Source organism: Stenella coeruleoalba (assembly GCF_951394435.1).
Source record: "Stenella coeruleoalba genome assembly, chromosome: 8".
In the NCBI taxonomy this organism is placed as follows: Eukaryota; Metazoa; Chordata; class Mammalia; order Artiodactyla; family Delphinidae; genus Stenella; species Stenella coeruleoalba.
Window position 1 is genome coordinate 5,815,181 of NC_137154.1, and position 15,854 is coordinate 5,831,034.

The 15,854-nt window shown below is 41.8% G+C and overlaps 1 protein-coding gene across 8 annotated transcripts in view; it reads left to right on the forward strand.

Annotated features, from left to right (window-relative positions):
- Window positions 1-15,854, forward strand: part of PC (pyruvate carboxylase) — a 106,811-nt gene that overhangs the window by 25,097 nt on the left and 65,860 nt on the right. The window lies entirely within an intron of this gene.

The following is a 15,854-nucleotide window of genomic DNA, read 5'->3' on the forward strand; positions in this document are numbered from 1 at the left end:
AGTACCAGGGGCTGTGTACCAGCCAGGGGCTGTGTCCACTCTAGCATTCACTATATAGATAGGGTTGCTTTGGAGAGCAGGAATAGCACAACTATTAATACATGTCTTAAGGGGTTTTAAAAATGATATTATCCTATTTTAGACCCTGGTCCCCCTTGACTCTGGTTGCAGATTCCTACTTTCACATAGATCTTTTTCCAATTATTTTGCCCTCTGATTTATGAAATTCCCCATAATTCACATATTTTTGGCATTCCTGGGAAGACTGAATACCCTTGCTGTCATTCTGCTACTGCCAAACTGATCTTGTTATGTGTTAATTTCAGGCTGGCCTGATTCTTGTTTGGTTTTGTGTTTTCTTAAAAACCTTTTTATATTGTCCTTCTGTTGTCTGGAAACGAAAAAGGCTACTTATTTATTTTATTTTTCCTTTTTTTCTTATTGTGGTAAAATACACATAAACTTTACCCTGTGAACCATTTTTAAGTATACAGTTCAGTGGTATTAAGTCCATTTCACATTGTTGTGCAACCATCCTCACCATCCATCCCCATAACTCTTTTCATCTTGTAAAACAGAAACTCACTCCATTAAACAATAACTTCTATTCTCCCCTCCCTGCCAGGCCCTGGCGACCATCATTATACTTTTCGTGTTTTCATGTGCTTATTGGCCATTTATATATCTTCTTTGAAGAAATGTTTATCCAAGTCCTTTTTTCCATTTTTGAATTGGGTTGTTTGTTTTTTTGCTGTTGAGTTTTAGGAGTTCTCTCTATATTCTAGTTATTAACCCTTTATCAGATATATGATTTGCAAATATTTTCTCCCTTTCTGTGGGTTGCCTTTGTACTCTGTGAATAATGTCTTCTTTTTTTTTGTGAAGTACAGTTGATTTACAATGTTGTGTTACTTTCTGCTATACAGCAAAGTGAATCAGTTATACATATACATATATCCATTCTTTTTTAGATTCTTTTCCCATATAGGTCATTACAGAGTACTGAGTAGAAGTTCCCTGTGCTATACAGTAGGTCCTTATTAGTTATCTATTTTATATATAGTAGTGTATATATGTCAATCCCAATCTCCCAATTTATCCCTCCCCTTCTTCCCCTCCCGGTAACCATAAGATTGTTTTCTACATCTGTAACTCTATTTCTGTTTTGTAAATAAGTTCATCTAAAACATTTATTTTAGATTCCACATATAAGCGATATCATATGATATTTGTCCCTCTCTGACTTACTTCACTCAGTATGATGATCTCTGGGTCCATCCATGCTGCTGCAAATGGCATTATTTTGTTCTTTTTTATGGCTGAGTAATATTCCACTGTATATATGTGTCACATCTTCTTTATCCATTCCTCTGTCAGTGGACATTTAGGTTGCTTCCACGTCCTGGCTGTTGTAAATAGTGCTGCAGTGAACATTGTGGTGCATGTATCTTTTTGAATGACGGTTTTCTCTGGGTATATGCTGAATCACATAGTAGCTCTATTTTTAGTTTTTTAAGGAACCTCTGTACTGTTCTCCATTGTGGCTGTACCAGTTTACATTCTCACCAACAGTGTAGGAGGGTTCCCTTTTCTCCACACCCTCTCCAGCATTTACTCTTTATAGATTTTTTGATGATGGCCATTCTGACCGGTATGAAGTGGTACCTCGTTGTAGTTTTGATTTGCATTTCTCTAATAATTAGTGACGTTGAGCATCTTTTCATGTGCTTTTTGGCCATCTGAATAATGTCTTCAGATGCACAAATTTTTAAAATTTTCATGAAGTTCGATTTGTCTATTTTTTCTTTTGTTATTTGTGCCTTTGATGTCATATTAGAGAAGTCCAGTGTCCAAAGTCATGAAGCTTTTGTCCTGTTTTCTTCTAAGAGTGTTGTTATTTTTGGTTTTACATATAGGTCCTTGATCCATTTTGAGTTTATTTTTGTATATGGTGTTAGGTAAGAGTCCAACTTCATTCTTTTGGATGTGGGTATCCAATATTCCCAGCACTATTAGTTGAAAAGACTGTCCTTTCCCCATTGAATAGTCTTAGCATCCTCATGAAAAATAATTTGACCATATATGTGAGAGTTTATTTCTAGGCTCTCTGTTCTATTCCATTGGTCTATGTGTCTACCTTTATGCCAGTACCACACTGTAATTGATTACTGTAGCTTTGTAGTAGGTTTTGAAATCCGGAAGTATGAGTCTTCCAGTTTTGTTCTTCTTTTTCAAGATTGTTTTGGCTATTTGGGGTCCCTTGAGATTCCATTAGGATGGGTTTTTCTATTTCTACAAAAAAATGTCATTAGGATTTTGATAGGGATTGCTTTGAATCTGTAGAATGCTTTGGGTAGTATTGACATTTTAACAATATTAAGTCTTCCAATCCATGAACATAGAATGTGTTTCCATTTATTTATGTCTTCTTTAATTTCTTTCAGCAGTGCTTTATCGTTTACATTGTACCAGTCTATCAACTCCTTGGTTAATTCCTAAGTATTTTATTCTTCGTGATGCTATTGTAAATTGAATTGTTTTTGTAATTTTCTTTTCAGATAATTAATTGTTCATGTATAGAAATGCAACTGTTTTTTGTGTGCTAACGTTGTATCCTGATACTTTGCTGAATTCATCTGTTAGCTCTCACAGCTTTTTTATGGACTCTGTTGAGTTTTTATGTGTAAAATCATATCTGCAAACAGAGGTAATTTTACTTCTTCCTTTCCAATTTGGATGCCTTTAATTTCTCTTTCTTTTATAATTGCTCTGGCTAGAACTTCTAGTACTATGTTGAATAGAGTGGAGAAAGTGGCATCCTTACTTTGTTCCTGATTGTAGAAAAAGCTTTGTCTTTCACCATTGGGTATTATGTTTGCTATTTTTCATGGACATCTTTTATTATGTGGAGTTAGTTTACTTCTGTTACTGTTTTGTTGAATGTTTTTACTCTGAAAGGGTGTTGAATTTCGTTAAATGCTTTTTTTGCATCAAATGAGATGATCATGTGGGGGTTTTTCCCTTCATTTTGTTGATGTGGCGTATAACATTGATGTGTTTTTGTTTGTTGAACCATCCTTGCATTCCAGGAGTAAATCCCACTATGTCATGGTGTATAATCCTTTTAATATGCCTCTGAATTCTGTTTGTAGATTTTTACATCAGTGCTCATAAGGGATATTGATCTGTAGTTGTTTTTTTTTCTTGTAGTGTCTTTGTCAGGCTTTGTTATTAGGATTCTGCTAGCCTCATAGAATAAGTTAGGAAATGTCCCCTCCTCTTCAGTTTTTTGGAAAAGTTTCAGGAGGATTGGTATTAGTTCTTTAAATGTCTGATAGAATTCACCAGTGAAGCCATCAGGTCCAGGATTTTTCTTTGTTGGGTGATTTTTAATTACTGATTCAATCTCCTTACTAGTTATAGGTCTATTCAGATTTTTTTATTTCTATGTGATTTAGTCTTGGTGATTTTCTGTTTCTAGGAATCTATCCATGTCATCTAGGTGATTCAGTTTGTTGGTGTACCGTTGATCATAGTTATCTCTCACAGTCCTTTTGATTTCTGTATAATCAATAGTAATGTCCCCACTTTCATTTCTGATTTCAGTAATTTGAGTCTTCACTCTTTTTCTCTTAGTCCATCTAGCTAAAGGTTTGTTAATTTTGATCTTTTCTAAGACCCAACTTTTGGTTTCACTGATTTTCTCTATTGTTTTTCTATTCTCTATTTCATTTATCTCTGCTCTTAATCTTTATTATTTCCTTCCTTCTGCTGGCTTTGGACTTAGCTGTTCTTCGTTTACTTGTTCCTTAAGTTATAAAGTTAGGTTGGTGATTGAGGTCTTTCTTGTTTTTTAATGTAAGTATTTATAGCTATAAATTTCCCCCCAGCACTGCTTTCACTGCATCCCATAAGTTTTGGTATGTCATGCGTTTGGTTTCATTTGTCTCTAAGCATTTTATTTCCCTTGTGATTTCTTCTTTGAACAATAGGTTGTTTAAAAATGTGTTTAATTTCCACAAATTTGTGAGTTTTCCAGTTTTCCTTTTGTTATTAATTTTTAACTTCATCCTGTTATGGTAGAAGATACTTTGTATGATATGTATCTTTTAAAATCTTTTGAGACTTAATTAGTGGCCTAATATATGGTCTATCCTGGAAAACGTCCCACGTGCACTTGAGAAGAATGTGTATTCTGTTGTTGTTGGGTAGAGTGTTCTTCATATGTCTGTTAGATATAGCTGATTTATTGTGTTGTGTGAGTCCTCTATTTCCTTACTTCTGTTTTACCTATTATTTTGATAAGGTATTGAAGTCTCCAGCTATTATTATAGAACTGTCTATGTCTCCCTTCCATTTTGTCAGCTTTTTTTTTATTTTTTATTTTTTGCGGTATGCGGGCCTCTCACTGTTGTCGCCTCTCCCGTGGCGGAGCACAGGCTCCGGACGTGCAGGCTCAGCTGCCATGGCTCACGGGCCCAGCCGCTCCGCGGCATGTGGAATCTTCCCGGACCAGGGCACAAACCCGCGTCCCCTGCATCGGCAGGCGGACTCTCAACCACTGCGCCACCAGGGAAGCCCAATTTTGTCAGTTTTTGTTTCACATATTTTGATGGTCTGTCATTAGGTGTGTAAATGTTTATAATTGTTATGTTTTCTTGCTGTATTGAACTTTTTATTAACATATAATGTCCTTCTTTGTCTTTTTTAACCTTTTTTTATTTAAAGACTGTTTAATCTGATATTAGAATAGCCACTCCTGCTCTGTTTTGATTACTATGCATGAAATATCTTTTTCCATCCAGTCACTTTCAACCTGTTTGCGTCTTTGGATCTCAAGTGACTCTCTTGTAGACAGCGTATAATTGGATCTTGTGTTTTTATCCGTTCTGCCAATCTCTGTCATTTGATTGGAGAGTTTAATCCATTTACATTTAAAGAAACTACTGATAAGGAGGGACTTCTTTCATTGCACTATTTGTTTTCTGTATGACTTATAGTTTTTTTGGTCCCTCATTTCCTGTGTTACTGTTCTTTTGTGTGTGTTTAGTTATTTTTTGGTAGTGAAATGTTTAAATTCCTTTCTCTTTTGCTTTTGTGTAATATTCTATAGCTATTTTCTTTATGGTTGCCATGGGGATTACATTTAAAATCCTAAAGTTATAACATTAATTTGAATTTATACCAGTTTAACTTCAGTACCATACGAAAGCTGCTCCTTTACAGCTACATTCCCACCAGTATCAGTTGTTTTGTCGTAAGATTACATTTTTATATGTTGTGTGCCCCCAAACATAAAACAATAATTCCTTTTAGTGCATTTGTTTCCTAAATTATGTAGAAAACAAGATCTGAAGTTACAAACCAAAGTTACAGTAATACTAGCTTTTTCACTAATAATGTTTTTTTCTTTAAATGTATTATAGTTGACCCTTGAACAATGCAGAGGTTAATCCACATATAACTTATAGTCGGCCCTTTGTATCTCTGGTTCCTTTGTATGCATGCATTCATCCAACCATGGACTGTGCAGTATTATAGATTTTACTATTGAAAAATATCTTTGTATAGGTGGACCCATTCAGATTAAACCTGTGTTGTTCAGGGTCAGTTGTAGTCTCTTAAATCATGTAGAAAACAAAAAGTACAGTTATAAACCATTGTTATTATAATACTAGATTTTATAATTGCCAATGTTTTTACCTTTATTGAGATCTTTATTTCTTCATATGCCTTTGAGTTACTGTCTAGTATACTTTTATTTCACCTTGTAGGATTTCCTTGAACATTTCTTGCAGGGCAGGTCTTGTGGTCACAGAGTCCCTCATCTTTTATGTGGAAATATCTTAATTTCCCCCTCACTTTTGAAGGACAGTTTTGCCAAATACAGGACTTACGTTTGATAGGTTTGTTTTGTTTTGTTTTTTAGCACTTTGAATATATTGAACCACTGCCTTTTGGCCTCCAAAGTTTCTGTATGAGAAATCTGCTGTTAATCTTATTTTTTAAAATTAATTAATTAATTAATTTTTGTCTGTGTTGGGTCTTTGTCGCTGTGTGTGGGTTTTCCCTAGTTGCGGCAAGCAGGGATTACTCTTTGTTGCAGTGCTGCGGCTTCTCATTGCTGTGACTTCTCTTGTTGCGGAGCATGGGCTCTAGGTGCACGGGCTTCAGTAGTTGCAGCACACAGGCTCAGTAGTTGTGGCTTGCGGGCTCTAGAGCACAGGCTCAGTAGCTGTGGTGCATGGGCTTAGTTGCTCCGCGGCATGTGGGATATTCCTGGACCAGGGCTCAAACCCGTTTTCCCTGCATTGGCAGGCAGATTCTTAACCACTGCTCCATCAGGGAAGTCCTGCTGTTAATCTTATTGATGATCCTTTGTATGTGACAGTTTGCTTCTCTCTTGTTGCTTTCAAAATTCTCTTTGTCTTTGTCTTTTGAAAGTTTGATTATAATGTGTCTTGGTGTCTGTCTCTTTGACTTCATCTTATTTAGAGTTTGTTGAGCTTCTTGAATGTTTATATTTATGTTTTTCATCAAATTTAGGACATTTACAGCTGTTATTTCTTCAGATATTCTCTCTGTCCCTTTCTCTCCCTTTTCCTTCTTTTTTAAAAGTAATTAATTAATTATTTTTTGGCTGTGCTGGGTCTTCTTTGCTGCATGTGCGCTTTCTTGTGGTGAGCAGGGGCTCCCCTTTGTTGCAGTGTGCAGGCTTCTCATTGCGGTGGCTTCTCTTGTTGCAGAGCATGGGCTCTAGGCGTGCGGGCTTCAGTAGTTGTGACACTTGAGCTCAGTAGTTGTGGCTCGCAGGCTTTAGAGCACAGGCTCAGTAGTTGTGGCACACGGGCTTAGTTGCTCCATGGCATGTGGGATCTTCCCAGACCAGGGCTCGAACCCGTGACCCCTGCATTGGCATGTGGACTCCAACCACTCCACCACTAGGGAAGCCCTCTCCCTTTTCCTTCTGAGACTCCTACAAAGCATATCTTGGTACACTTGATGGGGTACCACAGGTCCCTTAGCCTCTGTTCACCTTTCCTTCAGTCTTTTTTCTTTCTGTTCATCAGTCCTGATAATTTCCATTGTTTTATCTTAAATTTCACTGATTCTGTTTTCTGTCTGCTGAAATCTGCTTTGGATCTCTGTAGTGAATTTTTCATTTCAGTTATCGTACTTTTCAGCTCCAGACTTTTTTTGTTTCTTTCTTTTAAGGTTTTCTGTGTCTTTATTGATTTTTTCATTTTTAATTGATATTTTCATTTATTTTCTTGCCTTTCTCCACATCTTCTGATAGTTCTTTGAGCATCTTTAAGACAGTTGTTTAAAGTCTTTGTCTAGTATATCTGCTAGTATATATACATGTCTTTCTCAGGGACAGTTTCTGTTAGTTTTTTTCCTCTGAATGGGCCATACTTTCTTGTTTCTTTGTATGCCTTGTGATATTTTTTGTTGAACACTGGGACAGTTGATTCTAATAATGGGGTAACTGTGGAAATCAGATTCTTCCTCTTTCCCAGGGTGTGTGTGCTGTTTTTGTTTTTTTGATTGTTGTAGCCTGTCTCTGTGCCAAGGATCAGCCTGAGGTGTGAGCTTAAGGTCTTTTCAGATGTTTTCTTTCCTAGGCATGCATGGTCACTTTCTGATTTTCCCTGTATATGCAGTTGTTTTTGAATTTCCTAGTCTTTGATGCCTGGCTTCCAAAAGGAGAAAAAGCCAAAAATGAAGTGGGAGAAAAGATGGTGTGGGCTTTTTAAATCCCCTGGCAGTCACTTCAGCCAGAGGGGGTGGGGCTTGCAGCAGTGGGGCTGGGTGGGGGGGATGAGAGGGATGCAGCAACAATGGCTGTCTGTCTCTTTGTCTGCACCTTTGTGATAAGAAGCAGCAATCAGTGATTGTCCTCAGTATTTGGAGGACAGAGTCCTTTCTGCCCACCCTGGCTCCATAAGCTCTGTGCCAGGTACTGCAAGAACAGTGGCCCAGTTGCCTGCTATTGGGGTGGGTAGGGAATGGGTAGATGCTACTATGCTAGGAGCTGAAATTGACTGAACTTAACCACAGTTGACCAAAACTAACTGTGATTTACCCTGTATGTATACAAAATAAAATAGGAGGATTCTGGGAAGGCGCCCATCTCTTACAGGTGTGTCCATAAATATACAGGTATTATTTCCCACGTTTATATTCATTTTTTGTAGAACTTTACATTTTATAATGATATAAAAAATTAAGACAACTTTCCTCTAAAATACCTGTTTCTTTTTCATATTCTCCTTTACTAGTGCCCCTTTTTTTCTCCTCCTACTTTCTTTACATGAATTTTGCATTTTTTATTGCCTCAGTTCTATAAATTGCCTTCTGAGTTTAGCAGTTGTAGCCATCACATTTCTGACATGTTCTGTGCTGTGGAGCATTGCCTTTTTCAGTGTAATCAGTTGCATAGGGTCTCATTTCCCCTATTAGGTCTCTGCTCTCCAGCTTCCCCTCCTTCGCCAGGGAAATGCCCTGGAACCTCTGTGCGCCCTGAGGCATTTCTGCCTCTTTAGTAGTTCTGTCTCTGCTCTCAGGTGGTGCTCTTTAGTCCCTTTGATATCTGCCTGTCATGCTGTGCTCATCACAAGGCATCAGTCTGTTCTTTGGACCATTTTAGACATAAATTCGTATGTTTGTTTTTATTTTCTTAGCCTTTTCCCCTTCCTGTTTCTTCATATAAGTTTCCTCTGTTCTTTACATTTTTCTTTTCTTTCTCTCAGTCCTGATTCTACAAACATTTGTTTCCTGTGCTCTGGTTTCCTGCCTTCCTCACCACTCTTTCATCTTAAGTAGGTTTGACACCATCCAGCTCTTTCAAGTGGGGAGAGCAGAACCCAAAGTTAGCACCCCAAATTCTATCCTTTTCTTTACTGCATGAATGGACAAACCTTTACTGAAAGCCTGTTGTGTGCCGGGGCCTTGAGTAAGTGCTCGCCCACCTGTCACCCCCTCGTCTTACTTAGCCTCACAGCAGCATGGATGCACATAACAGCATCCCTGTTTTACTAAGGGATCCAAAAGGTAAGCCTGTGGAGTTTCTCACTGACGATCTGCAAACTCCCTTCTGTTGGGTTGTGGCGACAGGAAGGAGTACAATCAGGTGGTTTTCTGTCCATGCAGCTGGTGCTTCATGTATATAGACTGTTGACAATGACTTTTAAATTTCAGCTGCTTCCCTCTGCCATCTAGTACATTTCCGGACTGCTGTTACCTTCCATATCAGAGAATGAAAATGAAGGAATACAGTGGTGTGATTGGGCGCCAAGCTCTGGAGTCAGACTACTGGGGTCAAGTTCTTGACTAATTAAAGCATAACTAGGAAGGCCAGCCTGGATGGTTAAAAATTATGTATTTAAAATGTCACATATGCATTAATGTTCATAGTAGCATTATTCATAATAGCCAAAAAGTGGAAACAACCCAGATTTTTATCAGCTGATGAGTGGATAAACAAAATGTGGTATATCTAGATAGTGGAATGTTATTCATGCTACATGCTACAACCATGGATGAACCTTGAAAACACTATGCTAAGTTAAAGAAGTCAGACACAAAAGGCAACATACTGTATGAAATTTATATGAAATGTCCAGAATGGGCAAATTCATAGAGACAGAAACTAGACTAGTGGTTGCCATTGGTGGGGGGAGGGGGAAATGGAGAGTGACCGTAAATGGTACCAGGTTTCTTTGTGGGGTGTGATGAATATGTTCTGGAATTAGATAGTGGTGATAGATGTACAATATTTTGAATATACTAAAAACCACTGAGGTGTATAGTTTAAAATGGTTAAAATAGTGAAAAAAAAATTTCTAAAGTAGTAAACTGAAAGTTTATTCACATCACATTGGACCGATTTCTCCTGTGTGTCAATGCACCTGTACATTTTGTACATACTTGAACCCACTGTATGTACATTATCAGGCCCATCTGCTGTACAATTCTAGTTGGTCATGGACCTAGTCTCTGGTCATATCAATTTACCATGATTTGATACAGTTTAAAAAAAAATTCTACTTTCTCTGCTATACCAGGCACTTAAGAAGTACGCTACGAATATTTGTTGAATTACATATGCTTGCTATTCCCATTTCATTAGTGTGGACAATTGCAGGTTAGCTGTAATTACCTATTGTTCCAGATTGTTTATGTGCCTTTCAGTAAGAGCTCTACATTTTACATTTGTAAGCTGTGTACATATTTTTTCCTGATAGAAAATAGCTTGCTTGCCTTTTATCACAAAGGTAATATCTGCTAATTATAAGAGGTTGTTCAGGTAATGGTCTTGCCTGGACTATGGCCTTTAGATTTTAGAGGCCTCCAAACAATTCTGTATCTGCAAAGGAGTTTCTTTTTTGAAAACTATTTGCCCTGTCATTCTTTTCATCATCTTCTCTGCATCTGGAGTTTGCTTGGCTTTCATCATTTCCTGCTAAATAGCTTCTTAGTCACCTTCTCTGAGACAGGAGCCTAGGATGCCATTGTCCTCTGGTCCAAAGATCTCATCTCTCTTGTTTGCAAATAAGAAGGAAGAATAAACAGAGTGCTTGCCATTTGTTCTGCTAAGCCAACACCCCCTTGATTCCTAACTTTTTTCTTTCTCTCTTTCTCTTTTTGTGGCCTTGTCATTTTCTGAATTCCAAAGCTGTGTGCTTTTCCGTGACCCATTTAAAACCTTCATCAGGGCTTCCCTGGTGGCGCGGTGGTTGGGAGTCCGCCTGCCGATGTGGGGGACGTGGGTTCGTGCCCCGGTCCGGGAGGATCCCACATGCCGCGGAGCGGCTGGGCCCGTGGGCCATGGCCGCTGAGCCTGCGCGTCCGGAGCCTGTGCTCCGCAGCGGGAGAGGCCACAGCGGTGAGATGCCCGCGTACCACAAAAAAAAAACAAAAAAACCTTCATCTATGGTATAGCTCTTTTGCGGAAAGGAGATGGTGGACTTCTAAGACTTCTCCCTTTCCCTTTGTGAGTGGCAGAGATACTCGCCAGTCTGCCTTCTTGCTTCTCAGTGGTATCTGGTCCCCTTTCCCTGCTGCACTCATGGCTCAGCAACCTTGAGGTGAGATGTGGTAGCAATGACTGGCCATTCTGTCTATGAAGCTAATGTTATTGACCTGTGCCTTGCTTTTCTCTTGGGAGTTATTTTCCAGGAATGAGGATGCTCTCATACTCTCTGCATCCTTGTCTGAAACCCCCCCTTTTTAAAAAAAATTATTTATTTATTTTTGGCTGCATTGGGTCTTTGTTGCTGCACGTGGGCTTTCTCTAGTTGCAGCGAGCAGGGGCTACTCTTGGTTGCGGTGCGCGGGCTTCTCATTGTTGTGGCTTCTCTTGTTTGGGGCATGGGCTCTAGGTGCGTGGGCTTCAGTCATTGTCATACGCGGGCTCAGTAGTTGTGGCTCGCGGGCTCTAGAGCACAGGCTCAATAGTTGTGGTGCACAGGCTTAGTTGCTCCGCAGCACGTGGAATCTTCCCGGACCAGGGCTTGAACCCGTGTCCCCTGCATTGGTAGGCAGATTCTCAACCACTGCGCCACAAGGGAAGTCCTGAAATCCCCTTTTTAGCTAATGGCAAACTTGGGCAGGACAGTTCCTCAGAGTGAGGGGAGAGCCCAGGACCTGGAGTGCAACTAACAGGCCTTCTCAGTGATGGGGAGGCCAATGGCTCTCGGCTTCCTACGGATAGTAAACGACTCATGCCCATGTCACCTGCAGCCATGTGGGGATGTGGGCCAGAGACAGGAAATGAAAGGGTAGAGCAGAGGAAGAGCAGGCACTTCTCCCTGGAGTTGTAGATGCAAGTCCAGCAGAGCTGATGGCCATTGCTTTTCCTCACTGAGCTGATGACCAAAAGAATATTTGAATCTTAGGATGGGACCGTGATTTTTTGAATGAAAGTATCACTCTCTGTAGCTGCCTCTTCATCCTTCTTGTCATTATTGTTTGTTTAGATTTCAAGCCCCAAACCCCATTCTCTACCCCCACCCCTCTGATTTAAATTAATACTGTCTGAAACCCTCTTTCTTAAGAAAATCTTTTCTGGGATCGTAAATGCTGGGTGGGCTTTATGCAGACAAAGGGACCCCCAACCTCATTCACAAGCACAGAGGACTTGTACTTAGGAAGGTGGTGGGTCTCTTTTTTCCTATTTAACTGAGCTGGGAGTTAGGGAAGGAACCCCTTTGCGAATTATGTGGAGGAGGTAGCTTTCTCTTTGTGGAGGTTTGCCAGTCTGGAGCTCTCAGGGAGAGTTCCAAAGTGTGGGCAAAATCAGGTCAGAAGTCTTGGGTGATGTTGTATCTGCAGGTTGATTTGTTTCCTCATTTAGAACTCAATTTATATAAAAGGATACAACAGTAAAATAGTAATGGCAGCTCCGTCCATTCTGCTCTGCTGTGGTCTCTTCTGGAGGGTGGAAGGTGTTACCTTCAGGAAACTGAGGCTCCAGGAGGTGAGCTGATTGCCCAGAGTTGTGCAGGTACGAAGTGGCAGAGCCCAGGTTCAGACTCGTCTCTCTGCCCGACAACCCAGGCCGTGCCCAGTGCCAGGCGCTGCCAGAAGAGCAAAACGCACCCCGCTGTGGAGTGCTGCGCGTGGTGTGTTTCCCTGTGTCATTGCTGTGCTTGCGTCCTTTGCAAAGCCTGTGGTTTCCTTCTATTTTTCCTTCCCCGCTAGCCTCTGAGTGATACCAAGGGCCTGGAAGCAGGGTTCTCTGCTCAGACATCTTGGTTCTCATCTGTTTTACAAGATTATCCTTGGCCTCTGTTCTGTTTTTGCTTTTGTTTCCTTTCTGGAATGCTTCTTTAAGGCTGTAGTAAAGATAAAGATAATCCTGCCCAAGGGCTTGAAGAAATGTAAGGGAGAAGGTTTTTTAGCAAGCAGTTGAGGTTTCCAGCAAGGTTTGTTGCCACACTCCTTGATGCCCTGGGGGTCGTCTTTCTCAGAAGCGGAGGAGACATGTGTATAAATGGACGCAGCTGCGTTGAGCCGTGGACCCAGTGAGGCATCTTGTCCTCGGCCACATTTCTCTGCATTAAGCAAATTAAATGGGAGCCCAGGCCCAGCACCATTCCCTGAAGAGGTTGGAGTTCTGATCCCAGGTAGAAGGAAGAAAGCCAAACCAGTGAGGCTGCTTGCAGGAGGGTGCGGTGAAGACAGGAGTGGCTCTGAGAGTCTTGGGATCTTGGGGTCGACAGGAAGCCATTGCTTAGAGCTGCCCCTTTGCCCTTTCTGAAGCAGCAAGCAGGTCCCTGAGAGACAGGCCTTCTGGTGACTGCCACTTTATGTACCCGATTTTAGGTCCGTACCATTTCTCCTGTTCCCCTCTACTTGTCCCAGACACATATTCAATCTGGGGCTGACGGTCCTGCTGATGAGTAGCCTGGCACCTTTCTTCAGGGTGTCTCCTGAGCCAGCTGCGACTCATCTTGTTGGCATGTAGAGTCTGAGAACACATCTCCCTTGCTTTCCCCCTCCTCCCTTCCCCTTCCCTCTATGCCTCAGCTAGGACCATGCGGTATCCTGGGTCTGTGGTAAAATAAGCTTAGTTGCACACGCACCTTCTTTCAGTCTCTGCTACTCTGACTCTTCCAGGTCAAACCAGCCTCAATCCGAATTCACTTACCCACATATTCATTCAACAAGCCTTTTGTGCCAGGCACTGTGGTAACCTACATTTTCAAGGCTGTATCTGATATTGTCAAACCAGTATCATATGCAAAAGTTTGGGTCACTGATCTGCCTTTGACCTGATGCCCGTTTTATAAACTCATTTTCTTCTTGATTAATACAGTACCTCTTCCCCAAAGAGTTGAGGCCTAGATTTTGATTCTGACCTCAATTCAAGGTGGGGAGCCTGGACCAGGCCCCTCACTGACAGGTCTCATTGTTTTCTCAGGATGGGAGTTAGAACCTCCCTCCCCCTTTGTTATCTGTTTGCTATTCCTAGCACAGATCCTCAGGATTGGCCTGTGCACTGCCTCTGGCCTGGAGCCCATTTGGTTGTTGTAGCTACCCTGTCCCCCACTCCCACCCTGCGCTCCTCCCCCCAGGCAATGGCTTCTTGTTCCTTCCCAGCTTGTCCAGCTCCTGGAGGTCTCTGGAGAGTCCCTGACTGCACACAGGAAGCCCCATCCAGGGTTCCGCAAAGATGCTCTTTAAGGGTGTGAGTGAAGGGAGAATTTGAAAATAGAAAAAGGGACTCCGTTCACTTACTTTACCCTTTGAGACTAACCTGGTGGTTTGAATCAGTCCACTTGGGCCCATGATGCCAGGATTATTGGAGTCTTTCCCAGGGCCTCTTCTGGAACCCTCTGGTTTCTGGGAGTGCTGGAGGCTTGTGGGGCTTGGTCTAGCTCCTCTCTGAGGAGCTGCTGTGTTAGGAGCTGCTGTGTTAGGGGCGCTTCTGGATCGGAGATCTTCAGGGAGAAGACCCGAGTGTTGCTGCCCTCTGGTCCTGGGCCTTCTCCACTGGGCGGGGGCTCTGCTTTGGGGCCAGGGTGAGCAGAACATCTGGGGACTTAGGGGGTGGGGAAGCCTTTTATTCATTCCCTTATTTATTTGTTCTTTTGCCTCTCACCTTCCCACCCATCTCACCTCCCCACCCCAAAAAGAGAATGTCAGAAGTAGAAATGTTAGCAGCAGAGTAGACTCTTACAGACTCAGGCCTGGTGGTTTATTTATCTCCCTTCCGCAGGAGCTGCAGGTGGAGACAAGAGTGCTCATTGCCTTCACATGAATTTTCCTTTAGTTCAGGATTACTTAGGAGGAGGAAAGATTTTACTTGCTGTTTTCCTTACCACCTAGAGAGCTCACAAGCTGTAGCAAGGGTAGGGACTTGGGCATTTTGACTCAAGATTTTGCAGAGGATGCTGGGTGCTCCATGCTGGATAGGAACACGTGCTAACTTAGGGGAGAGCTAACAGGATCCCAATTTCTCCCCTCCCTGCAGCAGGAGGTCCTCATGGACCATCCCAGGCCCTAGGCAGCCCTTCCAAGGACCTGCCCACAGCCCACCCGGAGCTGTGAGTGTCGCTGTCCGGAAGGCTGAGGCCAGGCCTGAGGTGCCTTTTGCCAGCACCTCAGGCCAAAAACTCATCTCTCCCTTGTTATACACGATGCCAGCAGTTTTCCAGACCCTTTCCCCTTGTCAGCAACTTTCTTATTTCAGAGCAGTTGACATGCATTTATGTAGGTGTTAGATTACCGGGAAGCTTAGATCCAGCTTAGGCAAAACACAGACATACCAGACAGAGCCTGAGAGCAATGTACAAAGCAACAAACACATCAACCACGATAAAATGCGATCATCCCGGGCCTGGCTCCTGTTTTCCTTGGAGCTTAGTTCTGGAATTTCAGACCTGACTTTTTTTCTTGGCTTATCAATTTTCCATATCCTTGAACTCCTTATCCCAGGTAGGAAAAGGTGAGGGGCCATCTCTGGAAACCTATACCAATTTGCATAGGCCCTTACAGTAAGCAAAGTACTTTCACATACATTCCTAAGGGGTATCAGCGGTCTCATTTTGCAGATGATTTGCCCGAGGTCAGGTATTCTGCCACCAAGTTTTCTGTACATTCTGCAGAGCCATGTTTCTCTCCCTTTAGGGTTTATTTGTTCTCTAAACGTTTACCCAGTGCCTGCTTGGTTCCCTGCTCTGCTAGGTTTGGGATGCCAAGATGAATAAGCCGTGGTCTCAGGCCTGGCAGTGCAGTGAGCTACTTGCTGCCTGTAGCCAGCCACGTCACTTGGGAAGTAAGGCTCCTCTTAACCTTCTTCGGAACACAGACTGCACAAATAAATGTGCTTGGCAACAAGCAGAACA